We start from the raw sequence: 8,573 nt of genomic DNA on the forward strand, positions 1-8,573 counted from the left end.
CCAACTTCTGAATCTTGTAAACTGGAATTAAGTCCTTATTTATTTTGTGCCTTTACAAATCATTTCAAGTAATTTGTAATTGATCTTTAACGGTGATACTGTACATAACTGTTGCAGTTTATTGCATTGGTTCTGATCAAACATGTCTTTATACACTCACTGTCACATACATCAAAACAGCAGACGTCAAAATAGATAATAGACCCCAGAACACAGTTCAAAACACACACACACAGACACAGACACACACACACACACACACACACACAGACACACACACACACACACACACACACACAGACACACCCACCCACGCCCACACACACACACACACACACACAGACACACACACACACACACACACACAGACACACACACACACACACACACACACACACAGACACACACACACACACACACACACAGACACAGACACACACACAGACACACACTCACACACACACACACACACACACACAGACACACACACAGACACACACACAGACACACACTCACACACACACACACACACACACACAGACACACACACAGACACACACTCACACACACAGACACACACACCCACACACACACACACACACACACACACACACACACACACACACACAGACACACACACACACACAGACACACCCACACCCACACACACACACACACACACACACACACAGACACACACACAGACACACACTCACACACACAGACACACACACCCACACACACACACACACACACACAGACACAGACACACCCACACACACACACACACACACACACCCACCCCCCCCCACACACACACACACACACACACACACACAGACACACACACAGACACACACACACACACAGACACACACACACACACACAGACACACACACAGACACACCCACCCACAAACACACACAGACACACACACCCACACACACCCACACACACACACACACAGACACACACACACACACACAGACACACCCACCCACACACACACACACACACACACAAAGACACACACACACACATTCACACACACACTCACACACACACAGACAGACACACACACACACACAGACACACCCACCCACACACACACACAGACACACACACACACACAGACACACACACACACACACAGACACACACACACACACACACACACACACACAGACACACACACAGACACACACACACACAGACACACCCACCCACCCACACACACAGACACACACACACACAGACACACACACACACACAGGTGTGCAGGTGGTGGAGGCAAACAGATGGCACAAGATGTTTAGAGGAAAGCGCTATTGCGCATGTTTATTTTACCAAAAAGCAACAAAATACGATCTTCCACACAGAATATAAAACAAACAAAACCCTTGCTGTGAAAGGCACTAACTGAACAATGAATTTCCATACCTAATGAGGAGCGATAATCCCTTCACCTCCAAAACAAAAACAAGGATCACACAGTTAAAATAATGCAAAAGAAAACAAGATAATAGAGAACAAAAATATGCCATTATTAGCTTGAAGAATCATCATCTTGAGGAACATGCCTGTAAAAGAGAATACAAATGTATTATTATTATTATTATTATTATTATTATTATTATTATTATTGCATTTTTAATACATCAGGTAAATGTGAATTATTTTCCGATCATTTTCATTGAATGCATTTTTAATTTTTATTTTCCTATGATATAGTTTATCTGAAAATCTTTCTTTCTTTCTTACTTTCATTCCAAAAAGAGAAAACAGTACCTCATTGCTGCCCTGGTGAACACCCAGAGGATGAACAGACCCAAAGCGATTTTATCAAACAGCAGCACTCCCACAACCAGCAGGAATGGGGTAGCAGCACTGCTATCTGCAATCACAAATATGTTTGATTGAAATCACTGTCAAACCTAGACGCACTCATTGCTGAGCAATGAGGTTCTTATTAAGGGGTATGAACAGGGCAATGTCACTGGCAAGGCTGTTATTCCCAGCAACAGAAGCTACAAGTTTAAGCGCTAATGTGCACATTAAAAACAACACACAAAACACAGCAACAAACTAACAGGCACAAAGGCCAAAACAAAAAGCTGAACAGAACACTAGAAACACTTTATACACCCCGAGTCACTGATTACAATGAAACACGGCTTCATCAACTTCATCAGGACATCACCGCACCTCACCACACAACATACCTTCACCTCTAACACCAACTTTAATTGTAACATTAACACCCGTGATCATCCTTTTTATACACCTGTGGCTGCAGCCTAATTAATCATTAATCATTTATTCAATTGCAGCATTGCAGCACTGTATTATACTATACCGTGGTTACTACTGCATTTCCCCTGCGTGCTGAGTTTCAGTACAGGCTGTTCTTTCCAGGATGGAAAGCAGCCAGTACCAGCTCCAGCACCAAAAATGAAGAGGTATGAGAGCTGGGTGAGGGAACCTCAGAGGATAGAGACAGAGTACTTCACCACTGAGCAGGATGACGAGGAGTGTGGCACATATTACCTGTGCTATGGGCATGAAGAAGAAAGCTGACCGGAGCCTGACATGGACACGGACATGGAGTAGGAGGAGCCAGAGCATCCAGTGCCCAGGAGGAGGGATATCATTTTTATTTGTAAATGTATGCTATAAAAGTCTGTGTAATACAGTTTATATGCACACACACACACACACACACATATATATACTGAAATATCTGAATATACTGTAGATGTATTTGAATATATTTTGTTCAATGACATTTTTAACAAAATGATATCAACTTACTAATGATAATGGTCAAACACACAATTCACAATTAAAAAAAAAAAAAAAAAAAATTGTGACTTGAATTACAGACCTTTGTTTGGAGTGTGGCAAAGTGAGCTCTGACTTTCTCTATTTAAAACTTTCCTCAAAACTGTTTAACTATATTTCAATAAAACACCTTTTCTGTATACTTTTTTTTTAGTTTAGTTAATTCACTTTGTGCCCAGAGCCAGACCCAGCACAGATACATATCAATAGTGCAGCAATAATAGACTATCATCTATCACCCGTGTAAGCAGGAATGCTTGTTAATTGTTACGTGTGATTTTATTAGTATAAATTGGGCAGCAGTGTGGAGTAGTGGTTAGGGCTCTGGACTCTTGACCGGAGGGTCGTGGGTTCAATCCCAGGTGGGGAACACTGCTGCTGTACCCTTGAGCAAGGTACTTTACCTAGATTGCTCCAGTAAAAACCCAGCTATATAAATGAGTAATTGTATGTAAAAAATAATTTGATACCTTGTAACAATTGTAAGTTGCACTGGATAAGGGCGTCTGCTAAGAAAGAAATAATAATAAATTAGTAGTGATTTGAAGTGGCAATGGAGTGATCAGATCTGTACTTACTTGTGGTTGATTCACTATTCTGTGTAGGTTCTGTTAGTTTTGTTGTTTTTGCTGCAGTTGTTGTTGAAGTAGCTGTAAAGTAAAGATTTTAAACTTTAATGTCAGATGTATTTGTTCAAGAGAGTTTAGCACAGCGCGTGTTGGCCACATGTAAAAGGTCATGGTCTCGCTGGATTTTCCCAATCAGATGTTTGCCTCTGTTTTCTTCCCAGTTTGAAATGCCCAATCAATGCACTGATTCAGGAGGACTGGAGATCAATGGCAGATCTCAGTGCCCACATGCTAGCCAATCACCTCTTTAATATACACATAGAGAAATATCTGAATATACTGTAGATGTATTTGAATATATTTTGTTTGATATTTTTAACAAAATTAAATCAGCTTACTAATGATAATGGTCAACACCCAACTGACAATGACAAAAAAAAAAACTAACTTTGAATTTTCACAGACCTTTGTTTGGCGAGTGTGGCAAAGTGGGCTCTGTGATGATGCATCAGAAGGCTCTGCCTTCCTCTATTTAAAACTTTCCTTAAAACTGTTTACCTGTATTTCAATAAAACACCTTTTCTGTATCTGTACGGGAAATATATGAAGTTTAAGAATCTTGACTTACCTTTGGAAGTTTGGTGTACAATAAACACTGAATCGTCTAAAGACAAAAATATTGATACATTTCAACCCATAAGAAAAAAAACACATATGAAATGCTGTAAATGTATTTAAATATATATTTCTTTGATTATATTTTTAATATACACTGACCTACTTGAAATAAAATGTGAATATGTGCTGTTTGTGCAGTGATATGGTTTTGTTGCAGGCTAGGGTTTCTTCAAGGTAACACATTAGAATTGATTCTCTCTTTTCTGCACGGTGTTTGCTTGATAATGGTCAAACACACAAGAATTTGTTTGGAGAGTGTGGCATATGAATGACTTTAAGAACTATCTTTTTGTTGCGCATCTATTTTCACAGTATATTAACACAATCAAACCCCAATAAATGGCACAGTATGAAACTCCTCTTTGTTGATCTCTATGATTTGTTAATTGCCAGCATTTAATATGATAGTTCATTTTATATATATATATATGTTTAATAACATACTACATCATGTCAGCAAAGTGTCTATCTGTCTCACTGGTTGCAGATTCAGAGAGGAAGGAAAAAGAAATGTGAGCATGACCATATATGCGCATAGAGTGAAAGGGTTTGTTTCTTTAGATATGAATCTAGCTCATAACAACTGCCAATTGAACAAAATTCTTCGCTATAAACCAAGGGAATTTGAATAATATGTTTCATATATGTTACAAGCTACGGCAAAATACAGAAAAAAATAGCTATTTTCTGTTAAGAGCGATGCTTAGCTGAGCAGTGAGGAGAGATGGGTGGAGTTATTTTTATTATCATTGTGTTCACAAATCAGCTAATGTATGTGACTTTAACTGATGAGCAACAAATTGGTTGATCTAAAATTGTAAACATATACGATTCGTAGTGATTTGTGCAGTGGTCAGTCGCAGCATTGACAATGTATATCATTTTCTGGCATTTTCGGATATGCTCACTACATTCTGACAGTGTGCAACTTTCTAGCCCTACACCGGACTATGATATTTATATACTGTCCACTTACAGCAGGTATGTATGCGGTCACGTATGAAAAAAGACAACATTAATTTGATCACAGCTTTTGTTATATTAGAAAAGTAATGTTTGCAAATATCCATTGGTTCTGCTAACCATCTCTTTAATTATAGTTCAGTAGATGTTCTGAAGTTCTTTTTTTTTTTTTTAAGAAACAGAGACGGCAAAATTATCAGCGTTGATTAATGCGTCTGCCAAACAAACTAAAAATAATAATTCAATTAAATACATAGCAATAAGTAATAAGCAAATGTAGAGGAGAGTGATCAAAGGTGATCTCCTAATCCCACATCTCGTTAATTGCATTGTAGCAACACAGTACTTACACAGTGGATGTGAAAATGAAATGCATGCAGTTACAAACTTTGTGTAATTACACATATTGTTTTGTCAGTGTAATTACTATATAATTACCATGGGTAGTTAAAGACTATATAAAGAAGGAAGGAAAGAGCTTACCGGTTATGTCCTCTGAAAATGTTGCCACCTGTAGACATGTTATAAAGAACACGAATGTATAAATTGACTGCATCACCTTCATTGTTTCAGTTACTTTAATATTTTGTAGCCCAGTAAAAGACAAGACAGTCTCAGAAACTTCCTTCCACTTTTACATTTCGAGATTCATGGTTGGGAGTTGGAGGGGGGGCTCTAATGTGTGGGTTTCCTGTCAACGATATAGCAGATATCCAGAACAACTGAACATAACTTCTAATATAAACTTCAGAAAGTTAACCCCAGTCTTCAATGCAATTGCACAAAACTAATAGCAATTACTTTTAGTTAAGAAAAAAGGTCCTAGGAGATATATATATATCTATATATATCTATTAACCCGCATCCACCTGACTCTGCCTGCAACAGTATTTCTATATCTTTATTTTTTTTTATTTATTTATTTTGTTACTGGTGCAGGAAACTACTATATGACTGATAGGGTTAATAACATAAGAAAAGTAGAGTGTGGTGTCTTCTTTTTGTCTTCTTTGGTTCTTGAATTCCCCCCGTTTCCTCTGCTGGACTTTGATGATATTTCTATAACAAGAGCAACTGACCTCTGGTAAAAACTGTTTTTTAGGTTTAGTGTAACTGCAACTGACTTGTGATTGGGGAATTATATTGCATTACCATTGTGTTTTGACAGTGTAGGATGAAATGGTATTGGTAATCATATGAGAGAAAATGTATTGGTAATGTTAAACCAGTTTTCTGGAGGTGACTGGCACACGCACACACAGCAACACACACGCACCCACTCACTAACTGAAAAATGACTGCTAGTTCCTTTCTCCCAGTTCATCCTTCATTCATTAACCAATCTTGCTTGACCATTTAAGTTCCCTTCTGTTCAGGTCAGACTAACCAGGGGCCTGTTTCCCAAAAGCTTCTTTAACATAACCAACATCAGGGGAGCACCGTAAGAACACCTTTGGTGATGTGTTCACTATATGGGAACAAGACAAGGGGTCACTGAATTGACCAGCTGCAGGTCTTTGAGTATCATCAGATTCCAGCATTTGAACAGCTCTGTGGCAGTCTGGATCAGTCAGAAATCATTGCCTGCCACCGCTCGGCATCATTGGAAGCCATAGGGTTAGTGATATCACTTGTGTTCCTGTTTCGGTATCTACTCTAGTAAATGACTGCATAGTCTATTTTGAACGTACCCTTTTTCATGATTTCCGGTTTCATGTGTGCAGTCAAAGCATTACAAAACAGCTGAACAGTAAAATCTTAGCGTTGCAGGCTTTAGTTAGCCCACTAATGTGTGTTGTAATGTAATGTGTTAGAGCTGTTGCATGCATCTGCTTGTTCTTGTGTTGACTTGTGATGCTTTAGGCACTGTAGAGTAAGTAATCCATAACCTTCTAGGATCGTTAGAGGCCATGATTCCCAAACCAACAACAACAACAACGATGTTATCATCTGAGCAGCTACTTGAGTAATGATCAAATCTGAAGTCTAAATGGGGGGCTTTAAAGGGGGGGCAGCCAGCGCACATAGCATCTCATCATGTAAAAGTTCTACCTGGTGAATGCATTAACATTTTTACCTGTATATTCGTGGTGTTATTTTTGCCATATTTAACATTCACTCCTTTAATAATAACTGGTGAGCAATTTTTTTCATTGGGCTCATCCAGTCGATATTTCCCGTAACAGAGTGCGACCCCAGCGCGAGCTAATAACTCACTGGCATAGACCAAGTAGAATAAACCCCCCACAACAAGCAACACACAACTTTAGACCTGTCAGGAAAAAATGCTCACCAGAAACTATAAAAGAAATACTGCATGGGGTAGTGCGTGATTAAATGAGAATTTAACACCCATCCTTGGGGTGGGATGCTTGGGTATTTATTTATGTAGCATCCCACCCCTCGGGTGGGCATTGCATTCTCATATAACCCCATGCATTATTCTGTATTTGTTTCTTGAGTAGAGTGATTAGTGAGTTGTGTAACTAGCTATGGCCAACTTTACTTTCTGTTGTAACACACCTTAGTTAATCTGTCCCATTGTTGCATGCGTATTGATTGATTTGTAGCATTGCAAAGCAATTCGATCTGCTAGCATGGATGTTTAGGAGGGATTGATCATTTTGATTAAAGTCCCAGACTCTCATATCTTGGCTGCGTGTGAATACAAGCTTCATTTAAATTATTTGTATGCAATATGTGAGTGCAATAATCTAATATTGCCTTCAGGGCATGGGAGGTAACAACCGCCTTTAAATATCTACAAATGTTGTTTCAAACCATAAAGGGACACTGCGTTTTGACTAGTGTACTAGTGTACATATACGTGCATTATAATTTAACGCGGTTTCTCTGTGGGGAAAAGATAACTTCCTCTTTTTACTGAAATGTATTTTTAATCGAGCAGCATCTTGATTTCCTGTTACTTGTACTAACGAGAGAAAGAAAACTGTGAGTTTTTTTTTTTTTAAATAAAATGCATACTGTGAGATAACAGTGCATTTGTACAAAAATACTTGCCCACGACAATGAGCTCAGTCTCCCTGCCTCCAACCTGCTTGTCAGTGCAGACTTCACTACTGACGCTTCTAAAGATCAAACATTTGTGGGGGTTTTTTTATAGAGGGTTTTTTCTAGTGTTCAGTTAACCACATGCTTTTTAAGTAAATAATGGAGTGGCATCAACACTAGCAGAAATGATCTTGCCAGTGCCAGTCCACGTGTCTTATGTAACCAGGAGCTGCTAGTTGATTATTCAATACAGCAGTACTTCTATAGAAAGAGGTATCTGTAGATAGCACAGAATAGATAAGCTAGGCCTGTGGAGATTGGAAAGCCTGCTTCAAACCTGGCCAGCATCTTTTAGTTTGTGGTGAGCTGAACACAAGCAACATCCCCTTTCAGAAACCACAAGCACGGTGGTTAGAACTGAAGTACCAAGACTTAGCAGATCCCTCCATCCCCTCTGAGAGAAAGGGCATTCCCTCCAGTCCAGAGATTTCATTTGAACAATTCAAGTT

This window comes from Acipenser ruthenus, chromosome 41, assembly GCF_902713425.1.
Source record: "Acipenser ruthenus chromosome 41, fAciRut3.2 maternal haplotype, whole genome shotgun sequence".
Lineage (NCBI taxonomy): Eukaryota > Metazoa > Chordata > Actinopteri > Acipenseriformes > Acipenseridae > Acipenser > Acipenser ruthenus.